This window comes from Protopterus annectens, chromosome 2.part2 (assembly GCF_019279795.1).
Source record: "Protopterus annectens isolate FY-2018-M chromosome 2.part2, PAN1.0, whole genome shotgun sequence".
Taxonomy (NCBI): Eukaryota; Metazoa; Chordata; order Ceratodontiformes; family Protopteridae; genus Protopterus; species Protopterus annectens.
The window spans coordinates 643,676,255-643,703,327 of record NC_056730.1 but is presented as its reverse complement, the minus strand read 5'-3'; the positions used below and the strand labels follow the sequence as shown (position 1 = coordinate 643,703,327).

Sequence of the window (27,073 nt, the reverse complement as noted above, 5' to 3'; positions counted from 1 at the left end):
TCTGTCAATCATGTCATCCCAGGCAGACAGATACTGGATCCCCTTAGAATGACACCAGAAACTTAGCCAGTTGTTGAAATCCGTCATTTTCTGCTTGTACTGTCTTATCATTCTGGGTGATGGTAGGATGCAGCTCAGGGCTAGGGTCATAACACCTGGGCTACATAATCCGAGAGCTCCTCCATGTCTCTTTATGTAGTCCAGGGAGGTACGTCTCAGGTCATTCACACCCACATGTACAATGACAGAGTCATATTTGCACCTGTTATTGATGGACCTGAGTGCGTGCGTTGTGGCGGATCCTGGCACCTGACAAGCATCTGATTGAAGCTTTCTCCTTATTCAACCTAGTGAGTGGGACATCAGTGTGCCTCACTATTGAGTCACCTGTGACTAGTGTATTGGGCATGCTATTTTGCCTTAGGGGCTTTGGTAGTCTTGGCTAGAGAGTGTGTGTGGCTTCCAATTTGGATATATAAGTGCATCTCTCGCAAGTCTGAGTGTTGGAAGGTAAGAGGAGAGGGTTGTCGGTGTACATGAGGCAGTTGCTACATTGCCTCAGGAAGCCCAAGTTCACCAGGTTAATGGGAGAAAGCACAGGGAACTGACCTTTAGACGTGCCTGGAGGGGTGGGCATTGATAAGTACTGGATCTGTTTCCTTGTAGAAAGTTTAGTGCTAGTAGCACTTTTGTGTGCTACAATAATTGCTACAAGAAGTCTGGTAAAGTGCTAAACTATTAAGCTAGTATAAGTGCAGGAGAGGAGAGAACTAGTAGATTTAACGGAAAAATTGAAGAGCAGACTCTGGCACCGTTCAGAAGCCTACAAACAGTCCTGGATACAAGTCTGTATCCGGACTAGACTAGTTACAGGAAAGGTGGGAAACAAGCGCAAACACGGGCTTTTAAACTGGAAAGTTGAGAGAGATGGAAAAACTATCGTAATGGCCAATTAACTACAATGTCTGGGTCAGGAATCACTCCTCTTGTGGTAGATAGGTTACCTAGTGCTTACCACTCACACTGATGAGCTAGAAGACTTCCCTCCAACACAGAAAGGCTTGGGGGGCACAGAAGCTTACATACAGTCTTGGACACAGCAAATCTTTATCTGGACTAGACTAGTTACAGGAAAGGGGAGAAACAAGTGCAAACACAGGCTTTTAAGCCAGAAAGTTGAAAGAGATGGAAGAAACTGCCCAAAAGGCCAATAAACCACAATATCTGGGCCAGAAACCACTCCTCTTGTGGTAGATAGGCTACCTAGAGCTTACCACTCCCTCTGAAAAGCTAGAAGGCTTCCCTCCAACACAGAAAAGCTTGTTTGGAACCTCCATGGCTGAAGTTTGTTCCGAATTGGTACTTAATGGTACCAATTACACTGATCCTGCTTATTGTTCCCCCAAAGGTCCTGTCAACTTCCCCGATACTTGTCCCACACCTCGTATCTCCATAGATCAAGTGTTAAAGGCCCTATCCAAGGCAAAGAACACAGCTTTCATGGGACCTGATAGTATCCCAGGCTGTATTCTTCCCCATCTCCAGCAAGGACTAGCTTCGCCGTTGAGCACCCTGTTCAACCACAGCCTAATTACAGACTTCATTCCAGCAGAATGGAGGACCGCCATTGTCATCCCCTTGCACAAAGGTGGTGCCACTACTCATCTGGGAAACTATCGCCCCATTAGCTTGACAAGTCTGATCTGTAAAGCCATGGAGCTTATTTTTATGGATCTCCTAAATAAGGACATAGGCAATCTCCAAGCACTTGACCCCACCCAGTTCGGATTCGTCAGGGGCATATCTTGCCTATTGAACCTGGTTGACTTCTTTGAGACTGTCACCAAGGCCCTGGATGAGGGAAAGCCAGTACATACAGCTTACCTTGACCTGGCCAAGGCTTTTGACACAATCACCCACTCTGACATCATCGAAAAGGTAACGCAACTTGGTGTTAATCCCTATCTTGACAGATGGGTGGCCATTTGGCGTACAGATAGGACCCACAAGGTCAAGAAGGTGCCACCACCTCTGACAGCAGACCTGTCACTAGTGGTGTTACCCAGGAATCTGTCCTGGGACCCCTACTGTTTCTCTTTGCCTGGACCTCTGAGAAGTAGATGCCAAAAGGCCTGTGGCTGACCAAGTTTGCGGATGACTGTAAGTTGGGTGCTGTCACTGACTCCCCAAATGATGTTAACGTACTGCAAGAGGGTCTCTCGGCTACAAAAAATGTATTATCATAGCATTCAGCAAAAACACTGTCCCTACTGATTACCACATCAACGGCAACCCCCTAAGCACACAACCTGTGGTGAGAGACCTGGGTACTCAGGTTGACAACAATCTCACATTCAACCATCATGTGGCGGTGGTTCATTTCATAAGTAAAGGGATTGCATTCAGAAAAAAAGGAGGTTATTACCTCTCTGTACTCCTCCTTCATTAGACCTATAATTGAGTATAATGCCCCATTTGGTGTGTACTTCTCCAAACACCTGCACCAACTGGAAAGGCCACAGAAATACCTCACAATGAGAATCCATGGCCTTCAACACTGGTCTTATGTGGACAGGCTCAAGTCACTATCACACTACTCAGTATCATACAGATTGCCCAGAGGTGATCTGTGTCTTGCCTACAAGGCAATATCGGACCATGCCATACTAAAGAGCTCCATATCCATAAGTCTAACTCATCGTGTATTACTCACATTACCCGCTTGATAGGCCTAAATCCAATATGTGACATCATCAAAACCTGCTGGAGGGACAGGTTTGTCTCTCAGAGGCTGCCCCTTCTCTGGAACAGACGTACGATATATTTCAAACAGAATAACTCGCTGATCCTTAAGCAAAACCTTGAGTGGATGGGAAACAACAAATTTGTCCCAGGGGTTCCACCTTTATCCCTCATTGACAGGGATGACAGGTGCTGACTGAGGTTTCTTTTCTGGGGATAAACTCTCTGCTTGGCTTGTAAGGGCCCCAGGGCCATTAGCCTAGTAACCTCCTATGATCCTATGACATCACTTTTCTGACACTAGAAGAAAAGAAGTCATCAAAAGAAATTTTGTCATTATCACAACAAACTTGGATGTGTATTGACAAGTCTGTTTCCTTTCCTTGAATCTAGCCTGGTGTCTCAGGTCTTGCGTATCATTCACTATTATAGAAATTGCATTGTAGCAGAAGGAAAATTCCTTGACTTTTTTATCTTTGGTACATTTAACAAGGGGAAACAGCAAGCCTGGAGAGCCAACCTACTTTCTAAATATCCAACAGGAAATGTCTTTTAAAGACAAAAGCCACTCATACTTAGGAATAAGAACAGCACTCTGATTATAATGCAAGGGAGACAGAAAAATATTTTACATTTTAACTGTTTAATTTAGTCTGGCATTAGCCCCTGGTTTCGGATAGCCTTTGACATTTTGTCTTTATATCACATTTTATAACCTAATAATACAAATGTCTCTAAGCCAATGACCATGTGTTTTGATTTTACACTTTTACACAGCATTAATATGGGATCCTAAACCTGAACTTCTTGGCAAGTGGAAAAAAGTTTTTTTTTTTCTGCAGAAGTTGTACTTAAGTTAAAGGCCTTGCTAAATTTCCACATTGCTCTAAAAATAAAGCATCAGATTGCATTTTAGTTCAGTTTATTTCCTCAGGTTTTGCAGTACCTCAATAAATTAGTATGTATGTAAGGATGTATGTTAACCAGTTTAAGACCACTGGGGCTATGCCCTACTTTCAGGGGAAACCTGAGGTGGTACTTGAAATGACTAGGAAAAATTTGGCTAGGGCACCCGTGAAGTTCCCCTACTCTTGAATTGTTGCAATGTGTGTTTACAATAATATAGAGTTTGAAGCTGTATCTAGCAGAGAGAGGAGTATTTTGTGGGTCTATATTAGATCACCGAATGCTTAAAAAAGCGAATGGTGATTAAGCGAAAGCTTGCAATTTCGAACTGTCAGAACAGTGATTTTTTTTCCTAGGGAAAAAAATCGCTGTTCCAACCAATAAATAAATAAATAAATAAATCATTTTAAACATTACATTGTGGGGGGCTTCACCCCCCTACTTAAATATACCAACTCCGAGACCGCACTACAGTGCTGAAAACGGCAAAGTAATGAAGCTGCCAAGTGAATACTTTCCCAGGGAAAGAATTCTCTTAAAAGCCGCTTCGATATTTTTGCCGTTTCAGGCTTTTGAGTTCGACCAAGACGCATTCGAAAGAATGCATCTTCGGTCTTCTACTAGGGAACCTATTTTGTAATTTAAAAATGGAGGTTTGGGTTTAATGAATTCAGTTGTTTCTTTGGTGTCATTACGTTTCTTTTTGGATACTCAAAAACTAAGAATAATTTATCCATGGGCCCTGATGACATACCAGGTTGCCTGATTATCAGTGTCAAATATGGCCTTTCTGAACTCCTACTTAACCTCCTTAATTTAAGCCTGTCCACTGGTTACATTCCTGAGGCCTGCAAAATGGCCATTGTAATGCCATTACACAAGGGTGGTCAACCACAGACCTTGGTAACTAACTATAAACCCGTTATTGTCACTAGCTTCGTATGTAAAGTTATGGAGCACATTATCTCAGACCTCATTAATCTGACATTGAAAAGCATTGAAATTCTCTTATACCTGAACCCTCATCAGTTCAACTTTGTCAAAGGAGATTAATGCCTATTTAAGCTAGTTCATTTCTTTGTAAAGGTAAAGGCAGTTGATAGCAGTTATGCAGTTCATACAGCATGTATAGACCTGGCCAAGGCCTTTGATACTATTCCCATGCAAGCATTATTGTGAGACTTGTAAATCTGAGTATAAATCCGTATATTGTGTAGTGGATAGCTAGCTGGTTGTCTGACAGGACCTAAGTGGCTACAGTCGCCACTTTTGAAAGCAAAAAAGCTTCAAGTGGTGAACCACAGGGCTCAGTTTTGTGCCCTTTCCTATTTGGCTTTTATTTCGCAAAACCTCAGGGTAGCACCACTGGCCTACAGTTAACCAAGTTTGCAGATGACTATAAACTGGGTATTTTTATTCGATCTTCATCTGACTCACAGTTGTTCCAACATTGGTTGAACCATGTTAACAAATGGTGCAAAGATAATGGTCACAAATTAAATGTAAAAAAAAAAAAAAAAAGCGTAGTTTATTTTGGTAAACTAAACAGTTTCACATACCATACAGGAGACACACCCCTCAAATTTGGCACTGTTGTAGGGGATTTAGGTAATCTTGTAGTTAATCCCTTATCATTTGACCAGCATGTCTCCACAGTAGTTCAGAAAGTCTTTTATCTGACTCATCTAATTTCTAAAAGCATCACTACTAGATCCAAAGAAGTCTTAATTCCTCTTTACTCGTATCTTATCAGATATACCTTTTGGCCTGCATTTGTCTAAACATTTCGCACAACTTGAAGGACCTCATAATTATAAAAAGATCAGTTGCCTGAAAAATCTTAGTTATCAAGGGAGACTGTCGGCTCTTTCTCTGTAGTCAGCCTCTTTACATATTGCTCTGAGGATATCTGTGCCTAGCCTTCCACGCCATGAAAGTCAACCCTGTTTGACCTCTTGGTCCTTCGCAGAACTAATAGGTTGATAGGTTCATAGGAGAATACAAGAATAACTGCCTTGATAGGCCATTTTAAGCCCAGCCAGTAACCTGTGGTCAGAATAAAGCCCCATTCCATGCGTCTCTGAGGTGAAGATCTTAACCATTCTACCAAACACAACCCCTAAAAGACAAGTGCCACGAGGATTGACCCCATAACTTTGTGTAGTGTCATTCTCCTAAACTGTGAATTAGCAAGGTGAACCAAAGATATGATTGGGGTTGAGGCAGAGGTTATAGCAATTATTCTCAGAACACACACAAAGCACCCACACCAACCTCTCATTAGATACAACATGATCCAGATGGCAGCAGATGATGACCTACAGCCAGTATATGGTATATAAAAAAAAAAAAAAAAAAATCTCCTGCAGACCCATACAAAATGTTGGCATGAGCTAGGATATGTGGGATATGATGTTGCAGTTCTCACTATCAAGAGGTTCCAGAATGTGCTGACATCCAAAACTTGCCAGCTACACAGCTTGCTCCTTGCGTATTCAAAATACTTAGTTAAAGGAACTAAACCTTCATTAGCAGATAAAAAAAATTGGGATACAACTCTATCTTGATAATGTACTCCTTAGTTCTGCAAAAAACTTTCACTACTTGTCAGAGTAACACCTTTGCCACCTTCAGGGTCTCCCTGGATAATTGGGGTGGGCAGCCTCAAATTATCTCCCAGTCTATCTTTTTTGCCTTCCATAAAGCTAAAGCTAACTTTGGAATACAGATTTCTGGGTTGGTGTTTATAGGCAAGTACTAGGCAGTAGGTTAAATATAGTGACTTTTGAAAAAATGTGTTTAAGAGAATGAAAACTAAAATAATGAGATTGTTGTGTATCAAAGAGAACATTTGAATATGAATTTGAATGTTTAAACAACCACAAAACAAAATACAAAATAATATACAAACAACAAGGCTATAGATGCAGAAGAGATTTTTATTAAATACTTTTCTAGCTCTCTGTCTCCAAGGCTTCATAGAGTAAAACAGTAAAAAAAATCATCATTTGAATATCTTGTATACTTTAAAAAATCAATCAAAAATTAAGCAATAAATAAATTTAATTCAAAAACTTCTAATTAACTCTTAAAGTGCGTACTATTAATTAAAAAAAAATTCATTCATTATAACATACATTTCCAATTACATTCAACGTTTAAATCCTTGGGTATCAAAATATATTTTAAAATGTAAACAGTTTCTTGTATAACAGTTTATCTTTTAATAAATTTTCTTCCCCAAATTTTATAATCACCTGCTCTAAAACAGTACCTTGCAATAAAAGAGCATTACTATCATGGTATTGTTTAAAATGTGCAGCAACTATACTTTCAGTTTTTTGTTTTATATCTCTTGTATGTTCTTGCAATCTACATTTAAAAGCTCTTTTACTGTCTCCAGTGTAAAATAAGTTACACGGACACCTAAGGGCGCAAATAATGCCCTCAGTATTGCAAGTAAAGGTTTTGGTAAAAAAAAGGGAAGATTGTTAATCCTGTCAAAAGATTGGAATACATTCGTACAACTGCAACACTTGTGACATAAAAACCTACCCACCATAGAAATATTTAGAAAATAATCTACATATAAGGTTAGAAAAACAAAACGACTATGTACTGATATGTCTCCTATACTACACCCTCCTCTTGTAAGATATCAAGGAGTTAATATTAATTAAATAACACAATTCTCTATTTTTTACCAAAAAAGACCAATAATATTTAAGTAGATTAATCACTACATCTGAAAAAACATTATAAATAGTAACAAAATAAATATCTTTTTTTAGATTTATTTTCCATCTTATTAGTATAGGTCATATTGCAATTTCATGAGGTTGAATAGATACATGCTCATGTTCTTTTCCTTCTGTAACTTTACTATAAGCCTCTCACTACATTACTATCATAACTTAGTGGGAGTGGTAAGCACTAGGAAGCCTGTCTACCATGAGAGGAGAGGTTCTTGGCCCAGAAATTGTAGTTTATTGACCATTTGGACAGTTTGTCCGTCTCTTTCAACTTTCTGGTTTAAAAGACCACATCTGCACTTGTTTCCCATCTTTCCAGTAACTAACCTACTGGGTAGCACTAGAAAGCCTTAAACTGATACAAGCCTTCTATCTTAGAAGAGAGACTTTGGAGTGATTAAGTATCAGTTTTCTGTACTTTCTTGCTGTACTTAACTGTTTTCCGCCTAAATGCAGATTTTCCAGCATTTATTGTGATTTAAAAGCTTGTTTTTTTCACATATTGTACTTAGACTGCCCGCACTTTTAAAAAGTAGTTTTTTGTTTAAATAATTTAGCTGTTTTAGGCTACACACTAAAGTGCGATAGTCTTTTATGATCGGTTGTAGTTATGTTAAGTGTATTTTCTTACTGTTTTTGCCTTATCTTTAAAAAAAAAAAAAAACAAACAAAAAAAAAATTCCTTGTTTCCCGCCTTTCTAAGCTAGTATAGTCCAGTTTTCAGGCTAGTGCTGAATTCAGGGCTGTGATACTAGTTTCTGTGTTTGCCCATACCTTACTTGGATAGAAGGAAGTTTCTCTGTTCACCTGTGAGAGAGGGGAGCATTGAGCAACCCATCTGTCCATGGAGGAGTGGTTCCAGCCCAGACATTAGTAGTTTATTGGCCATTTTGGGCTAATTTCTATCTCTTTCATTTCCCTAGTATAAAAATCGCGTTTGCACGGTTTTGCGCATGGGGCAGCGCCGGTTAGGTACGGTTAAATTATTCCCTGCTTCACTAAGTCTCCTCTTCAGTTTTTCACTTGAAACTAGTCTAACTCTCAACTTTAGCACTCAAGCATCCTACAGCCCAGCACTTGCTCAGACCTAATAACAAGCACTAATATACCCTGACACTGATTGCCCAGCAGGGCAAGGCTCTTTATTCACCCTTCACCAATCAAGCGACTAAGCAGCTCTCACCCTACTATTCAGGCATGACCAAAGGGCAATTTCAGGTGTACTCTCCAGTTCAGCTGGTGAATCTGAGTATCCTGAAGCAATGTTACAACTGCCTCATGAACACAGACAACCCTCTCCTCCTACCACAAAACACTAACATATGCGAGAGATGCAATTATACGGCCAAACTGGAAGCTAAGCTGTCTCCACACAAGACTGAAACAGACAGTCAAGAAGAGAAGGTTAACACTTGCACCACACCTCCAGCCGTAGCACTGGCAATAAATATACATAAATACACAAAATCATACTAGGAGGCTCTAAATAAAAACCTGAAAAAGCATCAGAGACCTCCAAAGCAGACATCCAAACAACCTGCACCTCCTCCAGTCACAAACCAGATAACACATAAAACACAAAATCAGTTTGCCGCACAATCCCAGCCCTTAAGGCAAAATAACATACCTAACACACTAGTAATAGGTGATTCTGTAGTCAGGCACACTGACGTCCCACTCACTAGGCTGGACAAGCAGAAGGTTACTGTTAGCTGCCTGTCAGGAGCCAGAATCCGCCACATAACACAAGCACTCAGGTCACTTCAGAACAAGTACAAATATGACTCATTGTTCATGTTGGTGTGAATGACCTGAGACGTACCTCCCTGGACTACATGAAAAGAGACATGGAAGAGCTCTCTGATCATGTAGCCCAGGCTGGTATGACCCTGACCCTGAGTAGCATCCTGCCCTCACCAAGAATGATACCTCAGTATAAAGAAAAAATGATCAATTTCAACAATTGGCTAAGCTTCTGGTGTCATTCAAAGGGGATCCAGTGTCTGTCAGCCTGAGATGACATGCTCGACAAGCCTCGTTGCTTCACAAGCGACTGCTTGCACCTGTCACCGCTAGGCTTTCGAATACTGGCCAAGGCTCTTGCTGCCCCCATAGTGCCTTTTTTAGGCAAGGCTCAAAAGTCAAACCCACCTACGTAAACAGCACAATTAACAAAAAACTGAGGGTTATGCTACTCAACGCTTGGAGTTTAAATCTCAAAATGCATGCACTCGAAGCACTCCTCTGTATGGAGAATGCCGACATCTGTGCAGTAACTGAAACCTGGTTCAAGGCTCCAGAGAGCACCCCAGCACTACCGGGCTACAATTCATACCACACGTTTTGGCCACAGAACACGGACCAAAACACAAAAGGAGGGGGAGTATCCGGGATACCTACACCTCCAGGTTAGTGGCGCAGCATGATACCTCTGAGATCATCCATGTGCAACTAACATCGGGCAAATCTGCAATGCAAATTGTGGCCTGCTACAGATCACCCTCCATGACCCAGGACCACCACTCCACCTTTCTGGAGACACTGGAAAACATGAAGGTCTTACCGAACACCCTGATATTGGGCGATTTCAATTACCCTACCATTCACTGGGAAAACTACTCGACTACAAACTCCCAGGCCCAGCGCTACCTGGAATTCATCAACTCAAACACCCTGGATCAGCTGGTAAACTCCCCTACCAGAGGTGAAAATATATTGGACCTGGTCATCACCAACATGGGCGACAGGTGTTCCACATCGGAGGTCAACCTGTCACTGGTTAGATCAGACCATAAACTAATCACTCTGGATGTCCACACTCCACCACCACCCCCAACTAAGGAAACCACAGTAAAAAACTTTTCTAAAGCAGACTTCACCTTACTTAAGACAGAGGTGGTAAGTTTCACAGCTTCCACGCTAAACGATAACGCTGCCCAAGATGCAGAAACCTTTACAAATGCACTCTATGAACACCTACAAGGATGCATGGATCGTGCCATCCCTAGCAAAACCAAGAATCACTCCTCTAAGAGAAGGAAACCAGTTTGGTGGACCCCTGCCATAAACAGGCTATACAATAGAATGAGGAAACTAGTTCAGAAAATAAGCAAATCCCAAGAAGGAAAGATCCCTGATCAGTATCAGTAAGAAACTAAGGTCCCTCATGAAATCATCCAAGGCTAACTTCAAAAGAAAAATAGCCAGGGATTCAAAAGATAACCACAAAGCCTTCTTTAGCTGTGTTAAGAATCTAAGTGGCAACTCACAGATATGCAATGAAATAGTGTAAAATAGCACAAAATATACTAAATCTACTGATATTGCCAACATCCTGGCAGATAGATTCAGTGCAAACTTCACCCCCCTCTCACCTCCAAAAGGACCCACAACAATACCGGAAAAGTATAGTGTCCCAAAATCACAGATGCACAGGTGAAAACAGCCCTTTCAAAAGCCAAAAACACAGCGTCAGTGGGACCAGATGGTGTCCCAGGCTGTGTCTTGCACGAACTGCAGAACAAACTAACCCCCCACCTAAACACGCTGTTCAACCTCAGCCTCTCCACAGGCTACATGCCCATAGAATGGCGCACAACAACGGTTATTCCTCTCCACAAAGGAGGGGCCATAGCTGACCCTGGTAACGATCGCCCCATAAGCCTGACAAGCCTAGTCTGCAAGGCTATGGAGTGTTATCATCATGGAACTCCTTAACAAAGACATTGGGAACCTCCAAACACTTGACCCGACCTGGTTCAGCTTTAAGGGCAAATCATGCCTACTGAACCTGGTTGACTTCTTCGAGACAGTCACCAAGGCCATAGACTAGGGAAAGGTGGCTCACACAGCCTACCTTGACCTCGCCAAGGCTTTCAACATCATTCTCCACTCTGGTATTACAGAAAAACACACCAGACTGAACATAAACCCCTACGCCAACCCCTGGGTTGCCAACTCGTTTACAGACAGAACTCACACGGTAAGAATAGTGGGCTCCAGGTCTGACTCTAAACCAGTCGCAAGTGGTGTCCCACAAGGCTTGGCCCTGGGACCCCTACTGTTCGGCATATACTTCTCAGAAGGTACAGGCAGACACAGGAGGACTATGACTAACCAAGTTTGCCGATGACTGCAAACTGGGAGCCATAATTGACTCTCCGGCTGACACGGACATCCTCCAAAAGGACCTTACTGAGACAAATAGCTGGTGTCAAAGTCATGGCCTCAAGCTAAATGCCAAAAAATGCATAGTCATCCCGTTTGGGAAAAACAAAACATCCACGAATTACCACATAGGTGGCAGCCTCCTTAATACAGAAGAGGTAATAAGAGATCTGGGGACCCAGGTAGATAGTAATCTCTTCTTTGACAATCATATTGCCAAAGTAGTTAGGAAATCCTTCTATGTGGCCCATCTAATTACTAAAGGGTTCACATCTAAAAATAAAGAGGTTACAGTGCCCCTCTACTCGTCATTCATTAGACCCATCATAGAGTACAATGCCCCATATGTGATGTACCTCATAAGACACTTCCAACAGCTGGAAAGACCACAAAAATACCTCACCAAGAGGATTAACTGGCCTCAAACGTATGTCCTATGCAGCCCGACTGAAAGAACTCCGGCTGTACTCAGTGGCATATCACTTACTCAGAGGTGATCTCTGCCTGACTTACAAAGCCATGTCCAACTCAGAATTGATGGACTTGCTCCACCTAAAGAAATCTAAGTCACTGTGAGCCACGCGCTCTAGTGAGCTAAACCTCGCCACAACAATAAATAGAACATGCTGGAGGGATAGATTCCTGTCAGAGACTCCCCATGCTTTGAAACAAAATTCCAAACTACATTAGGCAGAGCCCCTCACTAACACTCTTCAAGAGAAACCTTGACGAGTGGATGGGTAACAGAAAATACACCCCTGGGATCACTTAACTGATCCTCTGTCAAGCAGAGCCAATGAATTAATCAATGGGGCAGCGAAAGCCGACAAACTCTGGCTAGGCTTATAAATGCCCTCAGGCAGATAGCCTAGTACCTACCTATGAACCTATAACCTCTCTTAATAAGCACATCCATAATTCTTTCAGCTTCATTAAGAAAGTTGAGTCTTTATTACAAAGTCTATGAAGATGCAACCACTCACCATAAGGTAACAAAGAAATTAAATATGGGGCTTGACTACTACTTCCATGTAAATATCTCCGAGCTTTATTAGAGTTTCTATAGATACTAGTTTTAATTTCTATTCATGCCTTAGAATTGAATGTCCAAAAAGGAAACTTGTTGGCCTATTTGTAGGCCATCAAACCTAAAACCAAATATATTACTCTGTAATTAACAGAAATATTTACATCCTTATTACCACCCTTACAAATAAATATTAAATCCTATATATCTAAAATAATTAATAATATAGTTATGCATAAAATTGTGTCCATATTAATATTCTGTTTCAAATAAGTCCATAACTAATTTTGCATACATAGGTGCAAAAGGAACACCCATGGCAATATCTTAAATTTGTTGATATATTTAATTATTAAAAGTAAAAAAATTAGTAAGCCAAAAGTATGCTAAATCAGTAACATAATTCGAAACAGGACTATCACCTAAAAATAATTTAAAGCTTCTGTACCATGTATGTTTAATATTAGTATATAAACTTTTAGCATCCAAAGTTAACCAATATATTTCTTCAGTCCAACTTAACCTATTTGTAGAACAGAGCGTTTGTTGTACCTTTAAGAAGCATTTCCAGATGTAGGCACGTGCATATAAATAGTGAGCACGTGCAGGCAGCAGTGCCATTTTGGGACAACAGCCAGAGTGTTAACATGTATAAGTGTGGTAGTCAGTCTGATTGTAACTTAAATAAACTTGTAAAGCCTCATTCTTGATGTGTTTGTGTGTAATAAAGCTGCTTGAACTGAATTCGCAATCCCGGCCAGAAGAGCGACATGGTGTCAGAACTGGGATTGAGAGTGCAACTTCTTTAAGCCATGAGGTGCGGAGTTGAAGGTAAAGGTAGATTGAGTAGGTTGAGTGATACAGAGCTCAAATGATCAAAAAGGCCAGAAACTAACTTAAGGTAACCAAAACTTGCACAAACGATTTATTTTGTAAAGAAAATGAAACGGAGCATTTGTAAGGCACAAAACACATTATTAATCAAACAAAAGGCACATAATGCATTATTAATTAATGAAATGTTTGAAACCCTGATATTTGATAAAACTAGCAGAAATATTCATATGGGGCTCAGAATTACCTCCAGTTTGTATAGCAAGCATGTTTAAAATAAAAACGACCACACGAAAAGTATAATGAGAATGATATGACGTTACATGGGCATGACGAGTACGATAAAAGGGCAAAATAAGCTTAAAAGCAAGGTGACTGCATGTTTTTTAGTAAACTGTGTTTTGGGCATAAACTACTATTTTGCATTGACCAAAGCCATTCAAAGCATAACTAGAGTTGTTCGAAGTATCTCAGAGTGTGCAAAGTGTTTGCAGACTGTCTTTTATTACAGTACAATTATTTCAAAGTTTGCTGTGTGCAAAGTACAGTTATTTTGCAAAGTACAGCCATTACGAAAAAGTTTCTTGTGCTGTGTACAATTATTTGCAGAGTGCCACCATTTCAAAGTGTTTCTTACACTGTACAGAGTTATTTCACAAAGTACAGGCATGTTGAAAGGGTGTTGTGCTGTATACAGTTTATTTGCAAATTGCGTTTGTGTTCATTTTAAAGTGTTTCTTACTCAGTTTCTTCAGCTGTGTACATTTTGTTCACAAAGTACAGTAATTTCAAAGTATTTCTTAAACTGATAAGGAGTGGTTTCTCAAAGCACAGTGATTTTAAAGTGTTCTTGTGCTACGGAGACTTATTTGGCAAAGTGCAGTTATTTCAAAGAGTCTGTTGGGCTATTTGGCATAATTACAAGTTCTGACATGTTTATGTGTGTGTGTGTGTGTGTTCGTACATACTTCCAAGCACCTTCACTACTGCATGTTGATATTGCAGAGGCATTTTGCAGACCCAGTCCACTTGTGTTTAATCATAATATTGCAGAGAATTGGAGAGTATTTGAGCAAGGAATATGATCTTTTCATGCAAGCAGCTTTTTCTGACAAAGATGCACATACAGAAGCCATTGAAAGGGAGCATTCATTTGTGTATGCACCAGCAGTATATGCAGGAGAGGGGGAAAACCACTATATTGTTGTACCAGCTGAATCAAGAGAGGACCCGTGGTGCTTGAAACGTAAATTTAGAGAAATGTGCAACCCCCAGACAAATGTTACATTGGAGGGGTACCTATTTTATACAAGAGGCCACAGGCCAGTTGATACTTTTGCAGCTTATATCACTGACTTGAGAAGTAAGGCTAAACATGCAGATTTGGTGATTTGAAAGATGAGTTAATAAAGGACAGGCTTGTGTGTGGTGGTAATGCTGCAGTGAGAAAGATTTTGCTTCATGACAGTGATTTAACGTTGAGCAAAACTATAGAGATTTGTCAAATCCATGAGCTCACAGAAAGGCACACAAGTATGCTTGAAAGTGATGAGCATAGTTTCAACCTCCTCTAGAGCAAGCGTAGACAGCATGTGGCAGGCAGAAAAAGGCCTAAGCACATGGCAGCTGCAACTCCTGTGGGATTCCCAGGGAGATCCTGTAACTTTCTAGCAAGTTCCAAGATGATCTTAGTAAAACGGACATGCTCAATGCAGTGTAAGGGTGAGTCAGCAAAACCTAAGTAAAGTCTTATTGTTAACTGTTGCAATTGTGGTGCTAATCATGAGTCTAAAAGATAGAAGTGCTTAGCATTTGGTCAGCAATGCCACGAGTGTAAAAAAAAAAATGGAACCACTTTCAAAAGTTTTGTAAATCAAGCAAGCCTTATTCGGTTATTAAGAAAGGTCACTCAAAAGAAGCAAGTTGATCATGTAGAAAGCTGCAACCTTACTTTCTATGTAGATGGTGTATCAGTGGTCGTTGATAAGGTTAATGCAGATTTGCTGGCAAAAAACAAAGTATTTTGTACTGTCCTGGTCAATGGTAAACCCACAGAGCTCAAAGTAGACACTGGTTTAAAGTGTAATGTTATGTCAATAGAAACATTTGCTAGAGTGAGAGCTGGTGAACTTAATTTGGCTAATTGTGCAAAGCTTGTTGTTTATGGAGGTGGAAGAGATTCAAACTGATGGCTCAGTAGTGCTTTCATGCTATTCAGCTGGGAACAGTTGTGGCTTGCAATTTTATGTAGTCAGAAGACCTATGCAGTCATCATTAGGTCTCAGAGACATGCAGTCATCATTAGGTCTCAGAGACAGTTTAAGAATGAAACTGCTTTCTTTTACCAAAGAAGTCCATCATGTAACCACATGTCCCAGTTCCAACATCACTGATGCTATTTTCTCAGAATATGCTGATGATGTTTTCGATGACAAGCTAGGCAAACTTCAGTTGTTACCTTCATGAAAATAGACCTAGAGGTCAGTCCAGTGGTCAGACCAGCAAGGAGAGTTCCAATAGCTATGCAGGACAAAGTCAAGATCCAGTTAGAGAAGATGGTGCACCAAAGTGTGATTTGTCCAATCTCTGAACCAACTGAGTTGGGTGTCTTCCATAGTAGCTGCTCATAAGAAGAATTTAGATGAAATCAGAATATGCATTGACCCAAGAGACTTGAATAAGGCATTAAAGAGATCTCATCCTCCTATGCATACAGTCGAGGAGATTGCCACCATCATGCCAAATGCCAGTGTTTTTTTCTGTCGTGGATGCAAAGAGTTAATTTTGGCAAGTAATGCTTGATTGCAAATCTTCACTACGGACTACATTCAGTACCCCATTTGGTTGATACAGATTCCTCAGAATGCCTTTTGGAATAACTTCTGCCAGTGAAGTCTTTCAGCATGTAGTGGAGCAACTTTTTTGGGCTATCTGTGTGCTGTAATAGTGGATGATTTACTGATTGGAGACAATGGTGAAGAAGAGCATGACAGAAACCTCAGGAAAATGCTGGACAGACCGTGTGAAGTGAATTTAAAGATCAGTCCTCTGAAATATAAATTCAGTCTACCAGACATTACTTATGTAGGTCATTTATTTACCAGTACAGACTTATGACCAGACCCTTTTAAATTTGCTGCTATTCTTGAGATGCCAGCTCCAGACAATGTCCAAGCCTTACAGCGTTTTCTGGATATGCTTAACTATTTGGGCAAATTTATTCCTGACCTTAGTGGGTTATTAGCGTCTTTAAGAGAACTGACCCACATAAATGTTGCCCGGTCATGGTTGGAGCAACACCAGAGAGCATTTGATAACCTCAATCAGCAAATTACCACCCCTCCTACATTAAGATACTATGATGTCCACAAACCAGTAGTTCTTTCCTGTGATGCTTCAAAGTTTGGTCTTGGTGTAGTTATTTTTCAAGAGGGCAGACCTGTTGCCTATGCATCTAGAACTCCTACCTAAACTGAGATGCAGTATGCTGAGATTGAGAAGGCACTTTTGGCAATTTTGTTCACATGTTCAAAGTTCCATGATTATATTTATGGCCGAGCTATCCAAATCGAAACTGATCATCAGCCTGTAGTCACAATTTTAAAGAAGCCTATGCATTCGGCTCCAGCAAGACTACAAAGAATGATGCTTAGATTACAAAAGTACAATTTCAAAATTGTATATATAAAAGGTAAACAACTTTATCTGGCTGATACCTTATCCAGATTGCCCAGAAATACCACAGAATAGCTTGATGCAGAGAATTTTGACTTTAATGTCATGGCAGTGCATGATTTTTCAACCATGAGACTTGAGCTGAGAGATCATACAAAGACTGATCCAGTTTTGCAAAAGCTCAACCACTTCATCAATGTTGGATGGCCATCAAAGCAATCCTGTGTACCGCCAGAAGTGCAACCTTATTTTCCGTACAGAGATGAGATGCTCATGGAAGATGATATAATTTTCAAAGGTCCAAAAGTTATTGTTCCTTATTTCCTTACAACATGAATACATTCAGATTTTGCATTGTAGCCACCCAAGTTCCAATTTTACCAAAACAAGGGTGAGAGGACTAGTATTTTGACCTTCTCTGTCGAAAGATATTGACAGTGTGCTTTCATATTGTTCAGTATGCAATAGTACTAAGCCACATTTGCAAAATGAGCCACTTTATCTAAGCCAGATTCCTGAACTACCTTGGTCAACAGTAATCAGTGACCTATTTGAGTGCAACAATCAGCATTACTTAGTGTTGGTAGAATCTTATTCAAACTGGTTTGAGATCGATTTGCTACCCAACCTGACGTCCACTACTGTTATTACTAAGATGAAATGTCACTTCTCAGTCCATGGTAGTCCACAGCATTATTTCTGACAGTGGTACCCAGTTTACCAGTCAATTGTTTCAGAAATTTGCAAAAGAGTGTGCCTATCTATGTTACTAGTAGTCTGGAATACCCACAGTCAAATGGCCTGAACATGCAGTACAGTGTGCAAAGCAATTGCTAGACAGTCCAAAGTATGACAATACTGATATCTTCTAGAATGTACTTAATCTCAGAAATATACCCCATTACAACCTGCGTGGCTCCCCTGCACAGAGACTTCTATCTAGGCAAACCAGAACATCCTTGTCTATCAGTTCTAGTTTGTTGGTGCCTAATGCTAAAAACACCAGAGCAATCAAAGCCCAATTTTCTAAAAAGCGTTCTTTTCAGAAGTCCAGCTATGATAAAACAAGCAGATTTTTTCATCCGTTAAAAGGAGAGTGAGGATGCAAACGGCGAATGGCTTTGATCGAATTGGTCAGGTGAGAGGTATTTGTGCTGAGCTGAGATCCTACTTAGTGAAATCTGAGGGTACAGAATACCGAAGAAACCGCAGGCATCTTCTTCCTGTATCAGAAACGATATTGCAGCATCTTAACTGTGATGCACACTGTAGATCTCAGAGCAACCCTGACAATGTTCATACCGAAGAACATGTGTCAGCATCTATTCCCATTCCTGATGATGTCCCAGTTGTCCCCAAAGTTGAACACTCCTTGAAGACCATCACCGTTGCTAGATACAATTCTGACTTTTATGTTACACGATCAGGTCATATTTCTAGACCTAGTGTAAAATACACAACAACCTGGATATGATTGTTTTATGTGTGTCTGATTTTGTATGTGATTGCATGTCAAGAGATCATTTTGTTATAATTGCATGTCATTGAATACGGTCATTTAATGTATGATCTGTTTCTGAAAGAGGGAGGATGTAGAACAGAGCGTGTGTTGTACCTTTAACCATTTCCAGATGTGAGCAAGTGCAGGCAGCAGTGCCATTTTGAGACAGCAGCCAGAGTGTTAACAAGTATGAGTATGGTAGTCAGTCTGTTTATTTAAGTTTAAGTTATAAAGCCTCATTCCTGATGTGTTTGTGTGTAATCAAGCTGCTTGAACCAAACCCACAACTGTTCGTCTGTTTTACCCTGACTGGGCAAGTGACACTATTTAACTTTGTCAAAAATCTTTAATATATGAAGGTAATTTAATAACAAGTGGACATAGATAATCATGTAAAAACAAACCTATATTACATAAAAAAAACCTTTAGATGCTCCTATAATCGGCTGTTCTGGTGGGTCTATTAAATTTTTATGTAGCTTTGGTAAACAAGTAAAAGTTGGTAAGCTGTATTTTTGTACACAATTTCTTAACAATAACAATATAATTTTTACTAAAAATAAGCAAGCCTACACTCTATCAGATATTTCTAAATACTGTTTAACTGCTAGCTCGTATGCATTTTGATCAGTTTTTACATAAGTGATTTTATCTTCGAAATGTATGTAACACATACGTAAATATTGGTCATAATACATAATAATGTCATTACCCATTTCTGCCAGTTTAATAATCAAATTTCTATTGTTTACTTAAATCCTTCAATGCAACCCATTCAGCCTTAGTTGTATTATAACAAACATGACCTTTATTAACCATAAAATCATTAAACACTTCCTCAACCACAAAATTAAACATAGCGGACAAATGTTTCACATTTTCATTAATAAATAGTGGAATAAAACAAATTTTACTTTTAACCCACTAGGTATTCAACAAACAGTAAGCATTCTTTTCGTCTACCTCTGAAGCGCAACACTAAAAACTATACTCCTGTGCTGCTAGAATCATTAAATTCATCTTTACTGTTAGGTACTTTCAAATAGTCTCAGCTTGTCTAAAATAATACACAAGATGCAGCTTACGTACCAATTTAAAAATCTCACCTCTCAAAACGTGAGCGAAGTAAAACTGTAGGAATTAACTTCAGACCCAAGTTTAAAGTAGATGCACATTAATTCATTAATGTAAGACTAGATAAATTAATTACCAAAGAGTTCAAGGAATGTCCTTTATGAAAAATATCATTGCCATCTTCTCCATTTACAAAAATGTTGTTGCTGTCTTTCTGAGGTCGTACCCTGTCCATGTCTGTCTCTCTCTCTCTTATACTGTGCAGTTGTTTGTCTCTCTGTTCCCTGTCACGAAAGTGATTTATATTCTCCACATCTCTCACAGCTGGTAAAGGAGAAAAATAAACATCACAATCCCACTCTGATGTAAATTCTACTCCCTCTGAGGAAGCAAACAAAACTCCATGTTGTTCATGATGACTGTAAGTCTTCCCTGTGTGCGAATGTAGTCCACTCTGTTATTGGTTCTTAGATGGAAAGCTTTGACTAATTTGTAGTCACGTATTATCTTGCTGTAGTTTTTCTTTTTCTCCACTATATCTGCTTCTAAATCTACAAGCTTATTATTAATGTTTGTTATGCTTGTGTTTAAACAAGTAGCATTGAGATGTTTCGATAACTCGTTATTTAACGCCTGAGCTTCATCTCTACGTTTCCATTGTTTTAACATATCTCTCTCTCAATCAAGATATATATCCATTCTATAGAGCAGTGATGCATGGCAGCCACCTAGTGAGACTGAAACTGCATTTTATTATCATGAGAAAGGTGAAAAGAAGTGCTAGGACTTTTAAATCACGTAAATCTCTGAAATGTATCATGCTTCAAATATCTCCTCAAACCTAATATGTTTCAATAAACATTAGTCTCTTTTAATGTCGGTCTTTCTAATTTGTCACATATACTTTGCAACTCTCCTGATAAAGCAGTAGTAGCACAATGTCCAGTATCAGAAAAAGGATGTTTTTGGCTTTGGTTGTAATGGTCTGCAAACTAATTGATTCTTTTTTCATAGATTTATAGGTAAGTACTAGGCAGACAAACTATAATGTTGCAGATAATGTAGATTAAATATAGTGACTTTTCGAAAAATGTGTGTTTTTAAAAGAATGAAAACACTAAAATAATGAGATCACTATCAAAGAAAAGGTTAGAAGATGAATTTGAATGTTATTGATAAAGACAAAAAGGCAATACTAGGACTCCATCATGATAGAATATTTTTGTTATTGGGATCATTTACAGATATATATAAAATATGACATTAAAGAGATAAAGTGTTTAGAATTATAATGCAAGTTGAAAGATTTTTGTGGAGATTTTTGCTAAATAAATTACCAGTGAAAGTAGCTATGTTTTAAAAAGTTATGTCACATATGTCAGGAGGGAATCAGAACATGCATTCTTTGGTATGTGAAAGAATTAGGAACTAAAAAGATGTTTTGTTAGGGAAGCAGAATACATGATACCATGGGGCTATTAAGAAGGATATGCTGGGGAAAAGTATGATTTACAGTTTTATGGAATGCACAATGCTAGGAGTGAGTGTTTAATAAGACAACAGAGGCTGATGATAACAACAAAGAAGTTGAAGGAATGATGGTTTAAATAGCAGTTTTGTGACTTTGCATGTAATGTAAATGTGTATGATATGCAAGTATTACAAGTAAAATAACCCTACTGTTTTCAGCGAGTGCAATGGGATCTTTTTCATCCACCTAAGTTACCACAAACACATTTTAACATCTCATTGAAAGGACAGCACACTCAGGAGCACAGCACCCCCTTACGCTGCACTGCAGTGTCAGTACTGTAACAATAAATCAAAGCACCTGGTGTGGGAATAGAACCCACCAAGAAGTTGGCTAACTGCATTATATAATACAGTCTTGACCTGCTCTTCTGGTATGGTAGAACGGCTTTCCTTATCTGTTTTCTGTGCCTGTATTAGCCACCTGTAACTTCTCAAATCGTATGAAATAGTTTTTAAATGTCACCCAGTATTTGAGCACCCCCCCCCCCCAAAGACATTGTGTATCCCCAGTTGTGACTATGACTTAAAAAGCTAACTCTGCCTACTAAGTCCACCTCCTTTTGAGATGGCTATTTCAGCAGATGTGGATATCTTTAACAAAATTTATTTTTCTTTCATTTTTACCCTATCCAGAGGGATTTCTGAACTGTATGTTTTAATATATAAAGAAACCATACACAAGTTTCCTCATAAGGACATGGTTCCTTAAGAAGAAATCCTTCAGTTGTATCTAAAGTGGTCTTTTATTTTATTTTTTTATGAATCTGTCCATTTCCATATATCCTTTTCTAAACGGGAGAAAATGTTTAAGAGAATTATGCATGCAGTGCATTTATACACACAAAAATAGTTACTATACAGAAATTAAGAAATAAATTCCATAAAGCAGTTTGTTCAGCTGTTTATTTCATTTATAGTGTAACCCAATCCTTCAAAAGTTTTTTTTTTGAGGATGGCTAACTTCTTTTATTTCCAAGTATTTAGTTTTGTAAAATTAATAGCAAAATTTGGCTGAGGAAGTTCATTAGCCTGGTTTGTAGCTACCACTATAACATTATTTAAATTCATTTACTTTATAAAAATGGTAACATCTTGACTTGAGAGGTTAGGGCTGACTCAGTCAGATCAGCAGCCGTCACTACAACCTCATTTAAAAATCTGTCTCAAGTGTTCTTGAAACCACTAGTTCTGCCGCCATACTTAATTTTTCTGAATATTACCAGCTCTGCAACCAGTTTAGAGGTAGAGCAGGATTTCTTGTGGATGTTAGGCATTTGCTGTGGCTTGTCCACTTATGCCATGGAGCTGAGAGCACACTGTAGTATGCTGTCACTCTTATTATGACTTACTTCTGCAGTGTTCCTTATAATGAATATAACACACTGGTATAACAATACCATAACTGTAGATGTTCATGTAATAGAATCAGTGCTGTAGGACGAGCTCTCTTCCTCCATCCCCCTGTTACTTCAGTATTTTGGGTCTGGTAGTCTATAGTTATTTCTGTATCACTTACACTTTTTGAGTTTTTTATGGTTTGTTGTATTTTTGTAGAATGGCAACCAATAGTTGATAATGTTCCTTAATCCTTAGTCTTTTAGTTGGAGGTACACAGCAAGGTTTTGGCAGCAATATACCATTTTAATGTATTTCTGTGTGCTTAGTTTAAGTATTCATGATTCTTGTTCATTTTCCAAGAACATTTGATATAATAACTCTGTTTACCACTTCCTGAGCTCTAAATAACAATGGTGTGTGGCATGAGGCGTACCTATTGGCCACTGCATGAGACTGCAAGCAATACTTGTTGTTACATCTGATTGCTGAAAAAGGTCAGCTTGGGTAACTCATGCCCACCTCCTGCAAATTAATGTGTACATTGTGAATTCCTATTGCCTTTGAGTATAAAAATGCATATTTTGTACAAAGGTCAATGCAGTAGACATTCCCCTGTTTCTTGAGTGCGGAGTTTATCATGATAACTTATTCTGAGTGTTCAACAGTTGCACGGAGTTCTGCAGGATGCTTTAATGACATCATCTTAGTGTGAAAAAAAGTATCTGCACTAGATCACTGCCGGAGAAATTCCCCTTTCCTTGAAATGCAGAACTTTCAGAGTGGGTATTATTTGATTACAGGATGTTGAATGCTATCCCTCATATGCAAACACAGTATTTATTTTGTTTTCATACTTCCATAAAATTAAAAATTGTGATGTCAGCTATCACAATACATTGCCTACTCTGGATGTAATTTATTTTTTTGCTGCAAGTTTCTTCTACAGTACTTTCTTCCAGGGTCACATACCGTGGGTATGATTTGGATTGCTGCATATTTTCTGCAGAGACAGAAACAAAAACAAACAAAAAACTTTTCATAGAAAACGGGTACAGCTGCTGTGGACTTCATTAGAAAATCAGTTCTCTAGGTACCATTCCCAAGTCCTAGATGTTTATGTATTCCACTCTCTCTAAATGCAAGTTTTGCACATATGTAGCAGGCGTGTCCTTATCTGGCTTACTTGAGAAAAGAAGAATGTGTGTAAACTGTATAGACCGGGATGGTGCCACACAGCTTAAAAGGCAGTTCCTTTGGATACGTTCTGAGCAACATGTGTAATGTATATTACACCAGTTTTGTTTTAGCTGCTAAGAGACATAGTAAAATTCAGAGGGTATGTGATTTGGGGCTTACCTGTCCTGAGGAAGCTTGCTGTGCTTGTACAGATAGCTAGATGTAAGACCTTTGCTGTTTTATTTGCCTACGTGTATGCGCATTTACTAGTAAGGACAGTGAAACTTTTGTTCTGTGCTTGGGTTTATTGTTCCTCTTGGGTGTTGAACGTGAGGAGAAAATAAACAAGACTCTTAACCAAGTTAATGTAGTGGAAGTGAACAGTCCTACTTCCACATTTTGAGCACATTGGGACAAGTTAAAATAGAATATTGTATAATCCTCTCTTTTTTCTCATAAAATCAGGTAAAAATTAACAGAAGGTTGTTTCTATGCTGTAGAGTCACAGTAAAATTGAAAAATGTGAAATTTTTGGAAGATCCGCATGTGGTCATTAATGGACGTAAGGAGCCATGAGACAAAGCAACACAGTTGCATGTCTTTATCAGCGGTTCATCCACAGTAAGTCTGTGAGTGGTCTGGGCAACAGTGGTTTACATTTCAGTGGTACAGGCTGTTGTTATGGAAGATCCCACTGGGAAAGGGATAAAAGCAGCTTTGTCAAGATTAGGCAATTATACTGCTCTTATAACCTAACCATTGCTGCCACTGTTTGTTTATAATGCGTTTCCTTTTAATTACTGTATATTCATACACACTGTTTCTTGAAACTGTAGTTTTTGTCTTTACCATTAATTAATGTTGCCTTTTAATTTACACCATCAAATCTCAAACATTAATTTTGTCAATATTGTTAGTATATTTTAGTTTCTCTACTGTATGTCTGGAGCTTTTCTCTCCGGGTCCGTGCTGAAAATGGCCTTCTGGCCCAGACGGACATTACCCGGTAAACAAATGTAATAAATAAATATGGTCGGTGATCTGCAGAGTGTTCCTTATTCAATTTACATTTTAGCTATTGTAGCAATGCTAAAATGTAAAACGGTTCTGTGATTTTTTTCACAGTTAAGAGGAACCCTAGTAATATAGCAAGGTTTTTCTGAGAAACCTTCCTGCGAATGCTATGCTGTACAAATATTTGTAGTGTAATTTACCTAACCTGGCAACATGCTCAAGATAAGGAAGACAATTTATCAACACTGTGGTGATTTATTTATGTTTTTATAACCATAACAGTATGATTTACTACTATTTAAAGAGTGGTGCTTTGATATGACTTAACTAAATGCAGATTATGCAGATCATTAGCAATGATAAATCAGCACTGCTTAAATAATTGTTCTAAAATGTTAGGCATAATTTTCTCTTTAAGGGTTATTTTTGTTATGAGTTCATTCCTGTCAAACCCATTACATATGCTGTCATAATTGTAGACCGTTACAGAAACATGTTTTATTTTATTTTTATTTATTTATGTTTGTTTCATATTTTGGGCTTGTAAAAACCAACAGAAAATATATCTTTTAACTTTGGGTTGTCAGAATTTTCACAGAGCTAGCCTGCTTTAGACAGCTTCCTTGAAATGCTTGAATTAAGTTGTAAACTTTCTGTGCACAATAAGCTTTGCAGGTTAGTTGCTTATGACAAGTGTAGTTGCTTGTATTCCACAGTTGTGCAGATTCAAATTTTTTTACTGAATTTTGAAGACTGAGTTAGAGGCAGTGTTCAGGTGAGACCTGTGGAGTATACTTCCAGGAATCATAAATCTCTGTAATATGACAGTATAGTATAATATATATAACAATATAATAGTATAGCAGTACTATGATTAAAATTAAACAGTATATACTTTCAGGAGAGTACAGGTATGGGACCAAATGCAGAGGAATGATTGTCTTGAGTGGACTATTCTGGACAGATTAAAATGGTCAAAGCATTTACAGTTGTCTTTATTCCTACTTTACAGAGGAGGTACTCATTCTAAAGCAGTTTTAATTTCTGAAGATGGGCATATCCTGGCCGAAACAGCTGGGCCTTCCACAAATCATTGGGTAAGGACATTTTATATGGCTGCTAAAAAGTTCTGTAATTATCAGAAATCATTCTTGTTAGCTAGCATATTGAAATAACCAATGTTATGCTATTTACGTTTTGTGTAGACTGACTCATTTAATACATTTTTGCAAATGTGGAAATAATAATGCAGAGCAGACACACCATTGTATCACCAGTTACAGGGCACAAAATCACAGTACCAGCTGATCATCTGACAGGACACAGGCAGGCAGCGATGCTCAAGACTGCTGACATTTTCTGATGCAGACACTCAGTTGTGGGCTTTCATATCATCTCTCCATAGGCACTCTACATGCAAATACTTTGACTGTAAATAGCAATGATTTGTAATACAATAAGTGATGCAAATAGAACATCAGTTATTCTGGTATCTGTTACTTACTGCCTCAGATTTTGAACTATTTTTATTTTACAAATACATTTTTTTTCTAGTTCATATTATCTGTACTGTGCTTAGCATGTATCGAACCCTTGTGCAGAAAAAGATGCACAGTGTTGCCAGATCAGTTGCCTGTACCAATGCATTTGGAGCTGCACACATACAAATGTGGATTTTAGCATCTCCATTTCAAACTACAGTACCTACTTGCTTATCTTTTAAAAAAATAGATGCAGTTCATTGTAGATTTTGGATTACAACTTGATACTAGTTATGGCCCATTGCTTAAAAAGTGTATCCTGTTTCCATTATAGTGTCCTTTTATGTAGATTTCAGTGTGCTCACAAGATATAGAGTCAGCAGAAAAACATGGAGGAGGCAAGGGGTCACTAGGAGCTGTGCTTGGAGAATGCATTTGGGAGTATTTTAGTAGCAATGTGTTTAAAATGCACTTGCAACATTTTTACCTGCAGTAGAGGAGACTAAGCATTTTATGGATAACCTTGTGGAGTAGTTGCCTCTGTAATCTGATTATACAGTGTAAAGTTAACATATTTGTTAATATGAAATTTATACTTGTGATACTGTGCAACGACCCTTATCTTAAATATGTTGTAAAAACTTGTATTAACTCTTACTATATTAATGTGCAGCAGTTTTTATCCAATATGTATTTTATACTTGGATTGTGATTGTAAAGGATCTGTAGACCAGCTTCCTTACCTGTTTAACAAATAGAAATAAGTAATATAAATGTATTTTTGAGGCATTCAGATGCAGAGCATTTAGCAAAATGTTCAGACAGGTGTTTCAGTTTGTTTTTATAGTGTCGT

General features: G+C 38.7%; 1 long non-coding RNA gene across 1 annotated transcript in view; it reads left to right on the top strand.

The window, feature by feature from the left end:
* The window catches only part of LOC122796042, a 133,810-nt gene extending 107,974 nt beyond the window's left edge, over window positions 1–25,836 (top strand). Inside the window, exon 3 of the long non-coding RNA XR_006363903.1 lies at window positions 25,752–25,836. This is a non-coding gene — a long non-coding RNA (uncharacterized LOC122796042). The remainder of the gene's footprint in view (window positions 1–25,751) is intronic.
* Window positions 25,837–27,073: the final 1,237 nt, after the last annotated feature.